The 16,402-nt window shown below is 37.6% G+C and overlaps 1 pseudogene; it reads left to right on the top strand.

Moving 5' to 3' along the window:
• The first annotated feature begins 2,158 nt into the window (after positions 1-2,158).
• LOC111168881 (sperm-egg fusion protein Juno pseudogene) lies at positions 2,159-13,873 on the top strand (annotated as a pseudogene).
• Positions 13,874-16,402: the final 2,529 nt, after the last annotated feature.

The following is a 16,402-nucleotide window of genomic DNA, read 5'->3' as shown; positions in this document are numbered from 1 at the left end:
TTAATATTGACTAATATTTTATATGAAAATATTAATATATAATATGTATAATTAAATATTATATATTATATTGTTATATTATCATATTATAACATATTTAATATCATAATATTGTCATAAACATATATTTGTATTATATAACATACTATGTATTACATGATGTATAATATAATATACTATATATTATAATAGTATGATAATGTATATAATATATATATTTATAAATATATTATATAATATATTGTACATAATTTTGTATTTATTATAATAATATAATATAATTATACTATATATAATTATATTATGCAATAATATAACTATTTAGACTATTATATAAATAACTATATAACATATCATTAATAATATAATTAATAGTAATTGTATTATTATTTTATTATAATATTATATGTATTAATTAATTTATCATTAAATTATTTATTATGGTTAATATTAAATATGAAAAGTTTTTGGACTCAGGCAGTGAGTATTTGACTGGAAACAGGGAAGAAAAAATATTGCACAGAAATAATTGTTGACTCTGTAAATTATAATATATGAGAACAGAAAGAGAACAGTGCAAAATATCTCACATTGCTGTTCTGTATTCTCAAGTGGATAATGTTGGATTTATCCTATGAATGAGATTGTCAGTTGTGAACAGATTACCAATTATTATGTGTTAGATGAAATGGAAGCTTTCATACTGAAGAAAAATATGTTACTTGGGAAAGAATGTGATTAGTTTCAGTAATTTAGGTAAACTACATTAGGCTAACTGTGAAAGTTAATCATTAAAGAAAACTGGGTTTCCCTGGTGGCGCAGTGGTTGAGAGTCCACCTGCTGATGCAGGGGACATGGGTTCGTGCCACGGTCTGGGAAGATCCCACATGCCACGGAGTGGCTAGGCGCATGAGCCATGGTCGCTGAGCCTGCACATCAGGAGCCTGTGCTCTGCAATGGGAGAGTCCACAACAATGACAGGCCTGCACACTGCAAAAAAAAAAAGCAGAAAATATTTAATGTGTCCTTTTTATGTAAACAATTCAAAATACACTGTGTCTTCTGTGAAAACAGAGTAATTCCCCTATATATGAATGAGTTCTTTTCCAAAAGTAGGTTCGTTTAGTTCCATGTTGTTCATAAGTCCAACAAAGTGCACATGGAACAGTCTCCAGGACAGAACACATACTAGATCACAAAAAAAACCTCAACAAATTCAGGGAGATAGAAATTACATGAAGCTTTTTTTTTTTTTACCACAAAGGTGTGAAACTAGAAACCAACTTCAAAAAGAGAAATGGGAAAAGGAAAAACAAGTGGAGACTAAACAACAGGGTCATAAAAAAAAAAGATCAGTAAAGAAAAGAAGAAGAGAATCAGAAAATACTTCAAGACAAATGAAAATGGAAACAACTTTCTCATATATATATATAAACACAGTTAAAGCAGTTCTATGAGGAAAGTTTATAGCAATATAGGTTGCACTCAAGAAACAAGAAAAATCTCAAATAAACAACCTAAACTACCACCTAAAAAACTAGAAAAAGAACAAATAAAGTCCAACCTCACCAGAAAGAAGGAAATAAGAATGATCAGAGAGGAAATAAATAAAATAGAGATTAAAAAAATAGAAAAGGTCAGAGAAACCAAGAGCTCATTTCTTGAAATGATAAAGAAAATCAATAAACCTTTAGCCAGGATCACCAAGATAGAAAGAGAGGTCCCAAATAAACAAGAAAAGAAATGATAGAGAAGAAATAACAAGTGGTACCACAGAGATACCAACCAAAAATCATAAGACAATACTATGAACAACTTATGAACAAATACTATGAACAAATTATAACAGAATACTATGAACAACTTATTAATATATTATACTATGAACTATGACAACAAATTGGACAACATAGAAGAAATGGACAAATTTTTGGAAACATACTGATTTAAGAAGAAATAGACAATTTGAACAAACTAATTACTAGAAGTAAAATTAAATTTGTAATTTAAATAAACAAAAAACTTCAAGCAAAGAAAAGTCCAACACTGGACAGCTTCACAGGAGAATTCTACCAAACATATAAAGCAGAACTAATACCTATCCTTCTCAAACTATTCCAAAAATTGAAGAGGAGGGAACACTTCCAAATTCATACTATGAGGCCACCATTACCCTGTTACAAAAGCCAGGTAAGGACACTGAAAAAACGAAAATTACAGACCAAACTTTGATGAATTTAAATGCAAAAATCCTCAACAATTTTAGGATTAGCATATTAGCAAACTGAATGCAACAATATCCTTTTGATAAAGATCATACACCATGATCAGGTTGGATCTATTACAGAGTCACAAGGATGGTTCAACATTCACAAATCAATCATTATAATATACCACATTAACAAAACAAAGGATAAAAATCACATGATCATCTCAATAGATGTAGAAAACCATTTGAAAAAATTCAACATCCATTTATGATAAGAATTATCATCAAGGTGGTTATAGAGGGAATATATTTTAACATAATAAAGGCCATTTACAACAAACCCACAGCCAACATCATACTAAATGGTAAAACAATGAAAATCTTCCTGCTGAATTCATGAAAAAGACAAGGATGCCCGCTCTCGCCACTTCTATTCAACATCGTATTGGAAGTCCGAGCCACAGCAATCAGAGAAGAAAAAAAAGGTTCAGGACACACGATTCATATACAGAAATCTCTTGTGTTTTTATTTACTAATAATGAAATCTCACAAAGAGAAAATTAAAAAGAAACCAATCTTGTTTAAAATTACATCAAGAGACTTCCGGGAAGAGTAAGACACGGAGATCACCTTCTTCCCCACAGATACACCAGAAATACATTTACGCGTGGAACAACTCCTACGGAGCACCTACTGAATGCTGGCAGAAGACCTCAGACCTCCCAAAAGGCAAGGAACCCCCCACGTACCTGGTTAGGGCAAAAGAAAAAAATAAACAGAGACAAAAGGATAGGGATGGGTCCTGCACCAGCGGGAGGGAGCTGTGAAGGAGGAAAAATGTCCACACACTAGGAAGCCCCTTCGCGGGCAGAGACTGTGGGTGGCAGAGTGGGGGAGCTTTGGAGCCGCGGAGCAGAGCACAGCAACAGGGGTGCGGAGGGCAAAGCGTAGAGATTCCAGCACAGAGGATCGGGCCCGACTGGCACTCACCAGCCGAGAGACTTGTCTGCTCGCCCGCCGGGGCAGGCAGGGCTGGGAGCTGAGGCGCCGGCTTCAGAGCGCCGGGAGAGGACTGGGGTTGGCGGCATGAAAACAGCCTGCAGGGCATTAGTGCACTGCAGCTAGCCGGGAGGGAGTCCGGGAAAAAGTCTGGACCTGTCGAAGAGGCAAGAGACTTTTTCTTCCCTCTCTGTTTCCTGGTGCGCGAGGAGAGGGGATTAAGAATGCTGCTTAAGGGAGCTCCAGAGACGGGCATGAGCCGCGGCTAAAAGTGCGGACCCCAGAGACAGACATGAGACGCTAAGGCCGCTGCTGCCGTCACCAAGAAGGCTGTGTGCGAACACAGGTCACTATCCACACCCCCCTTCCGGGGAGACTGTGCAGGCCGCCACTGCCAGGGTCCCAGGATACAGGGACAACTCCCCCAGGAGAACGCACGGCGTGCCTCAGGCTGGCAACGTCACGCTGTCCTCTGCCGCCACAGGCCCACCCCGCACTCCGTGACCCTCCTTCCCCTGGCCTGAGTGTGCCAGAGCCCCCGAATCAGTGGCTCCTTTAACCCCGTCCTGTCTGAGCAAAGAAGAGATGCCCTCCGGCGACCTACATGCACAGGCGGGGCCAAATCCAAAGCTGAGCCCCTGGGAGCTGTGAGAACAAAGAAGAGAAAGGGAAATCTCACCCAGCAGCCTCAGAAGCAGCAGATTAAAGCTCAACAATCAACTTGATGTACGCTGCATCTGTGGAACACATGAATAGACAACGAATCATCCCAAATTAAGGAGCCATGTGGATGAAAGCCTCTTGGTGCTGCAGCCAGGAGTTAGTGCTGTGCCTCTGAGGTGGGAGAGCCAACTTCAGGACACTGGTCCACAAGAGGCCTCCCAGCTCCACATAATATTAAACGATGGAAATCTCCCAGAGACCTCCATCTTAACACCAGCACCCAGCTTCACTCAATGACCAGCAAGCTACAGTGCTGGATATCCTATGCCAAACAACTAGCAAGACAGGAACACAACCCCACCCATTAGCAGAGAGGCTGCCCAAAATCATAATAAGTCTACAGACACCTCAAAACACACCACCAGACATGGACCTGCCCACCAGAAAGACAAGATCCAGCCTCATCCACCAGAACACAGCCACTAGTACCATCCACCAGGAAGCCTACACAACCCACTGAACCAAACTTAGCCACTGGGGACAGACACAAAAAACAACAGGAACTATGAACCTTCAGCCTGCAAAAAGGAGACCCCAAACACAGTAAGATAAGCAAAATGAAAAGACAGAAACACACAGGAGATGAAGGAGCAAGATAAAAACCTACCAGACCTAACAAATGAAGAGGAAATAGGCAGCCTACCTGAAAAAGAATTCAGAATAATGATAGTAAAGATGATCCAAAATCTTGGAAATAGAATAGACAAAATGCAAGAAACAGTTAACAAGGACCTAGAAGAACTAAAGATGAAACAAACAATGATGAACAACACAATAAATGAAATGAAAAATACTCTGGATGGGATCAAGGGCAGAATAACTGAGGCAGAAGAACAGATAAGTGACCTGGAAGATAAAATAGTGGAAATAACTACTGCAGAGCAGAATAAAGAAAAGAGAATGAAAAAAACTGAGGACAGTCTCAAAGACCTCTGGGACAACATTAAACACACCAACATTCGAATTATAGGGGTTCCAGAAGAAGAAGAGAAAAAGAAAGGGACTGAGAAAATATTTGAAGAGATTATAGTCGAAAACTTCCCTAATATGGGAAAGGAAATAGTTAATCCAGTCCAGGAAGCACAGAGAGTCCCATACAGGATAAATCCAAGGAGAAATACGCCAAGACACATATTAATCAAACTGTCAAAAATTAAATACAAAGAAAGCATATTAAAAGCAGCAAGGGAAAAACAACAAATAACACACAAGGGAATCCCCATAAGGTTAACAGCTGATCTTTCAGCAGAAACTCTGCAAGCCAGAAAGGAGTGTCAGGACATATTGAAAGTGTTGAAGGAGAAAAACCTGCAACCAACATTACTCTACCCAGCAAGGATCTCATTCAGATTTGACGGAGAAATTAAAACCTTTACAGACAAGCAAAAGCTGAGAGAGTTCAGCACCAACAAACCAGCATTACAACAAATGCTAAAGGAACTTCTCTAGGCAAGAAACACAAAAGAAGGAAAAGGCCTACAATAACGAACCCAAAAAAATTAAGAAAATGGGAATGGGAACACACATATCGATAATTACCTTAAATGTAAATGTACTAAATGCTCCCACCAAAAGACACAGATTAGCTGAATGGATACAAAAACAAAACGCATATATTTGCTGTCTACAAGAGACCCACTCCAGACCTAGAGACACATACAGACTGAAAGTAAGGGGATGGAAAAAGATATTCCATGCAAATGGAAACCAAAAGAAAGCTGGAGTAGCAATTCTCATATCAGACAAAATAGACTTTAAAATAAAGACTATTAGAAGAGACAAAGAAGGACACCACATAATGATCAAGGGATCGATCCAAGAAGAAGATATAACAATTGTAAATATTTATGCACCCAACATAGGAGCACCTCAATACATAAGGCAAATACTAACAGCCATAAAAGGGGAAATCGACAGTAACACATTCATAGTAGGGGACTTTAACACCCCACTTTCACCAATGGACAGATCATCCAAAATGAAAATAAATAAGGAAACACAAGCTTTAAATGATACATTAAACAAGATGGACTTAATTGATATTTATAGGACACTCCATCCAAAAACAACAGAATACACATTTTTCTCAAGTGCTCATGGAACATTCTCCAGGATAGATCATATCTTGGGTCACAAATCAAGCCTTGGTAAATTTAAGAAAATTGAAATTGTATCAAGTATCTTTTCCGACCACAACGCTATGAGACTAGATATCAATTACAGGAAAAGATCTGTAAAAAATACAAACACATGGAGGCTAAACAATACACTACTTAATAACGAAGTGATCACTGAAGAAATCAAAGAAGAAATCAAAAAATACCTAGAAACAAATGACAATGGAGACACGACGACTCAAAATCTATGGGATGCAGCAAAAGCAGTTCTAAGAGGGAAGTTTATAGCAATACAATCCTACCTTAGGAAACAGGAAACATCTCGAGTAAATAAACTAACCTTGCACCTCAAGCAATTAGAGAAAGAAGAACAAAAAAACCCCAAAGTTAGCAGAAGGAAAGAAATCATAAAGATCAGATCAGAAATAAATGAAAAAGAAATGAAGGAAATGATAGCAAAGATCAATAAAACTAAAAGCTAGTTCTTTGAAAGGATAAACAAAATTGATAAACCATTAGCCAGACTCATCAAGAAAAAAAGGGAGAAGACTCAAATCAATAGAATCAGATATGAAAAAGAAGAAGTAACAACTGACACTGCAGAAATACAAAAGATCATGAGAGATTACTACAAGCAACTCTATGCCAATAAAATGGACAACCTGGAAGAAATGGACAAATTCTTAGAAAGACACAACCTGCCAAGACTGAATCAGGAAGAAATAGAAAATATGAACAGACCAATCACAAGCACTGAAATTGAAACTATGATTAAAAATCTTCCAACAAACAAAAGCCCAGGACCAGATGGCTTCACAGGTCAATTCTATCAAACATTTAGAGAAAAGCTATCACCTATCCTTCTCAAACTCTTCCAAAATATAGCAGAGGGAGGAACACTCCCCAACTCATTCCACGAGGCCACCATCACCCTGATACCAAAACCAGACAAGAATGTCACAAAGAAAGAAAACTACAGGCCAATATCAATGATGAACATAGATGCAAATGTCCTCAACAAAATACTAGCAAACAGAATCCAACAGCACATTAAACGGATCATACACCATGATCAAGTGGGGTTTATTCCAGGAATGCAAGGATTCTTCAATATACGCAAATCTATCAACATGATACACCATATTAACAAACTGAAGGAGAAAAACCATATGATCATCTCAATAGATGCAGAGAAAGCTTTTGACAAAATTCAACACGCATTTATGATAAAAACCCTGCAGAAAGTAGGCATAGAGGGAACTTTCCTCAACATAATAAAGGCCATATATGACAAACCCACAGCCAACATCATCTCGATGGTGAAAAACTGAAAGCATTTCCACTAAGATCAGGAGCAAGACAAGGGTGCCCACTCTCACCACTCTTATTCAACATAGTTTTGGAAGTTTTAGCCACAGCAATCAGAGAAGAAAAGGAAATAAAAGGAATCCAAATCGGAAAAGAAGAAGTAAAGCTGTCACTCTTTGCAGATGACATGATACTATACATAGAGAATCCTAAAGATGCTACCAGAAAACTACTAGAGCTAATCAATGAATTTGGTAAAGTAGCAGGATACAAAATTAATGCACAGAAATCTCTGGCATTCCTATACACTAAGGATGAAAAATCTGAAAGTGAAATCAAGGAAACACTCCCATTTACCATTGCAGCAAAAAGAATAAAATATCTAGGAATAAACCTACCTAAAGAGACAAAAGACCTGTAGGCAGAAAACTATAAGACACGGATGAAAGAAATTAAAGATGATACAAATAGATGGAGAGATATACCATGTCCTTGGATTGGAAGAATCAACATTGTGAAAATGACTCTACTACACAAAGCAATCTACAGATTCAATGCAATCCCTATCAAACTACCACTGGTATTTTTCACAGAACTAGAACAAAAAATTTCGCAATTTGTATGGAAAGACAAAAGCCCCCGAAGAGCCAAAGCAATCTTGGGAACGAAAAACGGAGCTGGAGGACTCAGGCTTCCTGACTTCAGACTATACTACAAAGCTACAGTAATCAAGACAGTATGGTACTGGCACAAAAACAGAAAGACAGGTCAATGGAACAGGACAGAAAGCCCAGAGATAAACCCACGCACATACGGTCACCTTATCTTTGATAAAGGAGGCAGGAATGTACAGTGGAGAAAGGACAGCCTCTTCAATAAGTAGTGCTGGGAAAACTGGACAGGTACATGTAAAAGTGTGAGATTAGATCACTCCCTAACACCATACACAAAAATAAGCTCAAAATGGATTAAAGACCTAAGTGTTAGGCCAGAAACTATCAAACTCTTAGAGGAAAACATAGGCAGGACACTCTATGACATAAATCACAGCAAGGTCCTTTTTGACCCATCTCCTAGAGAAATGGAAATAAAAACAAAAATAAACAAATGGGACCTAATGAAACTTAAAAGCTTTTGCGCAGCAAAGGAAACCATAAACAAGACCAAAAGACAACCCTCAGAATGGGAGAAAATATTTGCAAATGAAGCAAGTGACAAAGGATTAATCTCCAAAATTTATAGGCAGCTCATGCAGCTTAATAACAAAAAAACAAACAACCCAATCCAAAAATGAGCAGAAGACCTAAATAGACATTTCTCCAAAGAAGATATACAGACTGCCAACAAACACATGAAAGAATGCTCAACATCACTAATCATTAGAGAATTGCAAATCAAAACTACAATGAGATATCATCTCACACCAGTCAGAATGGCCATCATCAAAAAATCTAGAAATAATAAATGTTGGAGAGGGTGTGGAGAAAAGGGAACCCTCTTACTCTGTTGGTGGGAATGTAAATTGATACAGCCACTCTGGAGAACAGTATGGAGGTTCCTTAAAAAACTACAAATAAAACTACCATATGACCCAGCAATCCCACTACTGGGCATATACCCTGAGAAAACCATAATTCAAAAAGAGTCATGTACCAAAATGTTCATTGCAGCTCTATTTACAATAGCCCAGAGATGGAAACAACCTAAGTGTCCATCGACAGATGAATGGATAAAGAAGATATGGCACATATACACAATGGAATATTACTCAGCCATAAAAATAAATGAAATTGAGCTATTTGTAATGAGGTGGATAGACCTAGAGTCTGTCATACAGAGTGAAGTAAGTCAGAAAGAGAGAGACAAATACCGTATGCTAACACATATATATGGAATTTAAGAAAAAAAATGTCATGAAAAACCTAGGGGTGAAACAGGAATAAAGACACAGACTTACTAGAGAATGGACTTGAGGCTATGGGGAGGGGGAAGTGTAAACTGTGACAAAGCGAGAGAGAGGCATGGACATATATACACTACCAAACGTAAGGTAGATAGCTAGTGGGAAGCAGCCGCATAGCACAGGGAGATCAGCTCGGGGCTTTGTGACCGCCTGGCGGGGTGGGATAGGGAGGGTGGGAGGGAGGGAGACGCAAGCGGGAAGAGATATGGGAACGTATGTATATATATAACTGATTCATTTTGTTTTGAAGCTGAAACTAACATACCATTGTAAAGAAATTATACTCCAATAAAGAGGTTAAAATGAAAAAATAAATAAATAAAAATTTTTTTAAAAGATTAAAAAAAATAAATAAAAAAAATAAAATTACATCAAAAGGAATACAATACTAGGAATAAACCTTACTAAAGAGGTGAAAAGCCTACACCCTAAAAATTATAAAACATTAATGAAGAAAATTAAAGAAGATCCAAAGAAATGGAAAGATACTCCATGCTTTGGATTGGAAGGATTCATGTTTTTTAAAATGGCCACATTATCCAAAGCAATCTACATATTTAATTCAGTCCCTATCAAATACCCATGACACTTTTCACAAAACTAGAACAAATAATCCTAAAATTCAGATGGAATGACAATAGATTTCAAATTGCCAAATCAATCTTGAGAAAACAGAACAAAGCTAGAGGTATAGCCCTCTAAGACTTCAGGTTATGCTACAAAGCTACAGTAATCAAAACAGCATGGTTTGGCACAAAAACAGATACATAGATCAATGGAATAGAATAGAGAGCCCAGAAATAAACCCATGCACCTATGGTCAATTTATCTATGACAAAGAAGGCAAGAATATACAATGGAGTGGAGTGGTGCTCAGAAAGCTGCACAACAACATGTACAACAATGAGATTAGAACATTCCCTCACACCATATACAAAAATAAACTCAAAATAGTTTAAAGACCTAACTATAAGACATAACACCATAAAACTCCCAGAAGACAACATAGGCAGAACATGCTTTGATATAAATCATAGCAATATTTTTTGGATCAGTTTCCTAAGGCAAAATAAATAAAAACAGAAATAAACAAATGGAAACTAATGAAACTTCAAAGCACAGGAAAGGAAACCATTGATAAAATGAAAAGATGACCTATGGAATGAGAGAAAATATTTTCAAATGATGTGACTGACAAGAGGTCAATATCCAAAATATACAAATAGCTCATAAAAATCAATATCAAAAAACCCCAATTTAATCAAAAAATGGGCAGAAGAAGTGAATAAACAGTTTTACAAGGAAGACATACAGATGGATAACAGGCACATGAAAAGATACTCAACATCACTAATTATTAGAGAAATGCAAATCAAGTCAACATGAGATATCACCTCATACCTTTCAGAATGGCTATCATCAAAAAGTCTACAAATAACTACTTTTAGAGAGGATGTGGAGAAAAGGGAAGACTTGTACATTGTAGGTGGGAATGTAAATTGGTGCAGCCACTATGAAAAACAGTATGGAGTTTCCTCAAAAAACCAAAAATCTAACTATGATATGATCCAGCAATTCCACTCTTGGATATATATCCAGAGAAAAATGAAAACAGTAACTCAAAAAAATACATGCTCCCCAGTGTTCATAGCAGCACTATCTAAATACAGTAGCCAAGATATGGAAGCAACACAAGTACCCTCTCAACGAAGGACTGGCATAAGAAGATGTGATTTTATATATATATATATGTATATATATATATATATATATATATATAACCATATACATATAAAGGAATATTACTCAGCCAGAAGAAAAGAATGAAATTTTGTCATTTTCAGCAACATGGATGGACCTAGAGAATATTAGGCTAAGTGAAATGTCAGACAGAGGAAGACAAATACTGTATGATGTCACTTATATATGGAATCTAAAAATATAATACAAATGAGTGTATATGTAAACATAAATAGACTCACAGGTATATAAAAAAAACTTGTTAACAAAGGGTAAAGCAAAGAAGGTGAGGCAAATTAGGGGTATAGCCTTAAAAAATATGAGCTACTACGTAAAATATATATAAGCAACAAGGATATACTGCATAGTACAGGGAATTAAAAATATCTTGTAATAACCTATGGTGTAGTATAATCTGTAAAAATACTGAATCCCTATGCTGAACACCTGAACTAATATAACATTATATATCAACTATACTTCAATAAAAAGAATGTCTAAAACCCAATACAATAGATAGTATTTTTAAATGGTAGATTTAAAGAAGAGACTTAGCATTTCAAACTTCATTATTGAAAAAGACATTTAAACAGACATGCTGCTATAGTGATAATTTATGTAAAAAGTCAAGTACAACAATGGCATATATCTGCGTGTGTATATATATATATATACACACACACACACATACATACATCTGTGTATATATGCTAAACCATATAAAAATAAAAATAAGCAAACTAATAATACGTGTGTGTATATGTATATATATATAGAGAGAGAGAGAGAGAGACAGAGACAGAGAGAGAGAGACAGAGACAGAGAGAGACAGAGAGACAGAGAGACAGAGAGAGATATTCAGCATATGGTTTCTATTGGTGTCATTTCTGGTCTCTTTTGATTTATTTTCTCCTGATTTGGGGTCACATTTTTATCCTTTGCTTGCCTGGTAATTTTTGGATGCAATGCCAGACACATTGAATTTTACCTTGTTGAGCACTAGATATTTTTACATATCTAAAAATATTCTTGTTGTTTTCAATCCAATTGTTTTAGTTGCATGTAGTTTCAACCTTACATAATCTAGAGTAAGTCTATAGTTTTGGACTAATTTTATTTCACCAATGAAACAACAGCTTTCTGATTATTCTACTCAATACCCCATGATTTACAACATTTTTCCACCTTAGCTAGTGGAACACAAATTATTAATTGCTCTGTAGAAAAATTTTTCTTTGAACCTGTTTCAGGTGGTTCTTTTCCTGACCTCAGGTATTTTACTCAAACCCATGTGTTGATCAGTACTAAATTGCATTCAGATCTCTGAAGCTCTCTTTCTGTACAACTTACTTCTCACCTGTACTATTCCCTAAAACCTCCATTTGTCTTGGTCTCTACAGACTCTCAGTTCCTTCTTCTCAACTCAGGGTGACAGGCAGGTCTGCCTGGGTTCCACTATTGCCATTGCCAGTAGTCTCTTCAGGCATTTAGTGGGGACACTTTTAGGGCTCACTTCATTTCCCCTTTCTCACATTCACTGTTTTGCACTGCCTCATTTCAAATGTCTGAAACTATTGACATACACATTTTTTTTTCCAGTTCTGTGTTGTTTCCTTGTAACTCTGTCTTGGGGTGAAGAGGAAGTCCTCGAAATAAGTAGTTTTTACATCATCCAGAAAACTGTTTCACAAACATAATACTTCCATATACTTTCAATACTTGTATTTGCATTTCTGTTTAGGGTTGCATTGGTGTCAAGTAGAATTGACCAGGAGCAGCTCTGAGCACCCTGCACCAGATCAAACACAAGCAGGATTTCCTTCCCCTCCCCCTCCCCCTTCCCTTCTCCTTCCCTCCCCCTCTTTCTCTCCCTCTCCTTCTCCCTCCATACATCTACTCCCTGAATGCCTGCTGCATGGCCAACACAAGCTGGGAAGCGCTTTGGGATGTGTCCTGGCTCTACAGTCTCAGCTTGGTTCACTGTAGATTGATGAACCCAGGCTGCCAGAAGCAGTTTACCAAGGGCGTCTGCTTCTATGTTACTCCCTGAACCTGGGACCTTGGATCCAGCATGAAGAAGGAATTTCGGACATGCCACTATACTGGGAGTGGTGGTGGGCTGATGCTGCACATCCTACATTTGCAAATCTGACAGGATTGGTGGTTGGGACTGGAGTCAGGAAGAATCGTTGCCCTGCAAGGACCCTCTGCTACCCTTTCTCACATTACTTCCCCACCCTCACAGACTTGTGTGAGAAGATTTGGAGCAACTCCTTCAAGGTGAGGCCTGAGCATGGGAACAGTAGAAGTGTCTCCAGAAGTGGTTTGAACTTGCTCAGGGAAACCCCAAAAGGCCTTGGCCTGCCACTTTGCTGTTCCTGCCTCATTCTTGGAATTCTCCTACCCTCTCATGGTCTTCTCTCTGTTCCTGTCATTTTTCTCCTGAGAGCCTCTTCTTCTTCCACTTAATCCTGCACTCTCACTAGCTATGGGCCAGCCTGAGCCATGGCAGCTTCCTTCCTCAGGCCCTTCCTTAAAAGGCACAGGCTGGGGGTTTGGTGGGACATTAAGGTTACAAGAGCTGATACCGGAGTCTTGCACATTGAATTCTAGACCCCCTCCACTGCTCTGCTCTGCTTTTCCCTCTCTGGGAGCAGCCCAGGCTGGAGATGCCAAGGTGACCCACCTCCTCCTGCTTTTAGGGATGGTGGTGCAATGATATAGGGTGCTAGGCCCTTTCTCATCCAGTATACACCCACCTCTTTCCATGGCTGAGCTAATGGTGACAGCCCTGGCTTTTAGTCCCATGATGGTGCCTCCAATAAAATGGCAGTTGACCTTAAAAATAAGTAAATAAATTAATTACTTTAAAAAATGGAGGGGACTTCCCTGGTGGCTCAGTGGTTAAGAAAACACCTGCCACTGCAGGGGACACGGGTTCAAGCCCTGGTCCTGGGAAGATTCCACATGCTGTGGAGCAACTAATCCCATCTGCCACAACTACTGAGCCTGCATCCTAGATCCTGTGAACCACAACTGCTGAGCCTGCATGCCACAACTAATGAAGCCCACATGCCTAGAGCCCGTGCTCAACAACAAGAGAAGCCACCACAATGAGAAGCCTGCACACTGCAACAAAGAGTAGCCCCCCCCAGGCTGCAACTAGAGAAAAGCCTGCATGCAGCAATGAAGACCTAATGCAGACAAAAATCAATCAATCAATCAATAAAAAGAGTCATCTGGAACAGTATCAGGTATTAAAAAAGAAATGGCAAATAAATAAGTAAAGATTTATTCTGGTCAAGGAGGACCAAAAACAATCGCATTGTTTTTTCCAAAAGAAAGTTTCATGATACTGGTATCTCTTACTTAAAGTATTGGGGAAGTCTTGAACCATCATAAGGCATAGCTTTAGTCACGATAAACTCAAAAGAAGCTGTGTCCCGACTGTCAATTATATCAGATTTATTTTTCATGCAGTAATTTAATGTTCTCAAACTAGACCTTTTTCACTGAATTAATATTGCTAATTTTAACATTTATTTTTTGACGTATAAAATTATTAAATTTTCTTTGATTGAAAGTAATAAAAAATTTTAATAACAATAACTTTATACCTAAATTCATGTTTGGACAAGACCACTAGCAGACCGCTAGCATTTCTGGCCACTGATCTTTAAAGTATTAGATTTCATAAAGGGTAAAATAATCGTTAGTTCTTTTTGGTGAGTGTCCACAACCTCTCCCAGCTTTGTTGATATGTGTGGAGTCCTATCAACTTAAAAACATGTTCAATCCCTCGAAAATTATTTTATTTTCTTTCAATACTAACTATCAGTCAGGACTAGTCTTGGAATAGAGCTCCCAATAATGCACATATTAAGTTTAGCAAATATTTTTCAATATGATGGTAAGCCTCCAGTATTTTAACTGTGGTATGATTCAGAATTTCAAATTTTGTTCCTAAAGCTCCTGCTTGGCTTGTTCGAGCTAGTGCTGATTAAACTATCACATATATTTTTGTCATTGGGGGTTAAGGTGATGTGTGCAAAGCCAAAAAAAACAAAAAAACAAAAATTGCAGCCAGAATTGAGGATTGCCCTGTGAAATTTTCTGTTGGGTAGTAAGTTCCAACATAATCTGTTTGTCCTTGTGCATAGGTCTTTGACGTCAAGGAATTCTTCTTAATCTATATTTAGACTTTATTTTTTTCCTGATGATACTAAGTACAATCCTTTAACACAACAGAGATTTAGTGAATGTAAAAGGAACATTTCACCATTTGGCCTCTCTTTGGATTGCTTGAACACCATTGTGTTGCCTTATTTCATTTACCAAAGTGTCTGGTACAAAGGATCTGCCCAAGGCATCTGCTTTAAAATCCCAACCCCCTTCTGTGCTAGCTACTAAGTCTTAATACTTCCTCTAAATTTCCAGAAGAACTTCTGTAACTAAATACCTGATATTTGTGGTGTCCAGTCATCTAGGATCCATTTGCTTGGTTGCATCTCAAAACTATCGTATTTAGTCCAAGAGTCTGTAAATATTTTAACATTTTTCTGAGGATATATCTAATTCCTCTTACACTGCTCAATACTGAACATTCATCTGTATTTATGGCATACATTTACTCCCACCTTCCTTCACCTAGATATGACCAACTTCAGGGCTTATTTTTACTGATTCCCAAACAATAACATGACCTTCAATCCAGGGACTGTCACCAGTAAATCAGAAAGCCTGTTTTTTCCTTGGTTGCAAGTGAAATTGTAGTTCAAACCATGTGACATTATAAACTGTGAGGTCCTGGGGTCTCCGACATTGCCTCTAAAGGTATCAAAGTAAGCTTTTCATAAAGAAAATGGACTCCCTCTAACATTTCCTGTCACATGATCTTGAAGTTTGAACTGCTTCTACTTCATTCAAATATTTCTCTGATGTTTAACATAACATGATAGGTTTCTCTGTTCACTGGGCATGCTGATGTCATTTTATGTTGAAAGATATCTCTTTTTATGCCCAGTGACAAGCTACCAATACGCTACAGTAAACATATTTCAAATCCAAAATCCAAGCAATCTTCAATGAGGTGTAATTTTTAATTCCTACCAAAGGCTCCATTCTTTATTCTTTTAATTTCAGCAACTCTTAAAATTATTTGAGTGTTGGCATCACAATGTTCTTCAAGCAATGTTTGAGCCACAGCCTTTTAATATCTTTAAATACTTATTTATTTTTAGGCCTCATTCAAATACAAGTCTCAGGACCTTGTGGATAGAGTCCACCATTCTTCCTAAATGAGAGATGTGATTCAGTAGAACCCAAATTTTCCTATTAGTTT

This window comes from Delphinapterus leucas, chromosome 18, assembly GCF_059928025.1.
Source record: "Delphinapterus leucas isolate spDelLeu-1000000601 "Yukka" chromosome 18, BTC_Dleu_Yukka2, whole genome shotgun sequence".
In the NCBI taxonomy this organism is placed as follows: Eukaryota; Metazoa; Chordata; class Mammalia; order Artiodactyla; family Monodontidae; genus Delphinapterus; species Delphinapterus leucas.
This window is presented reverse-complemented; position numbering and strand designations above follow the sequence as displayed.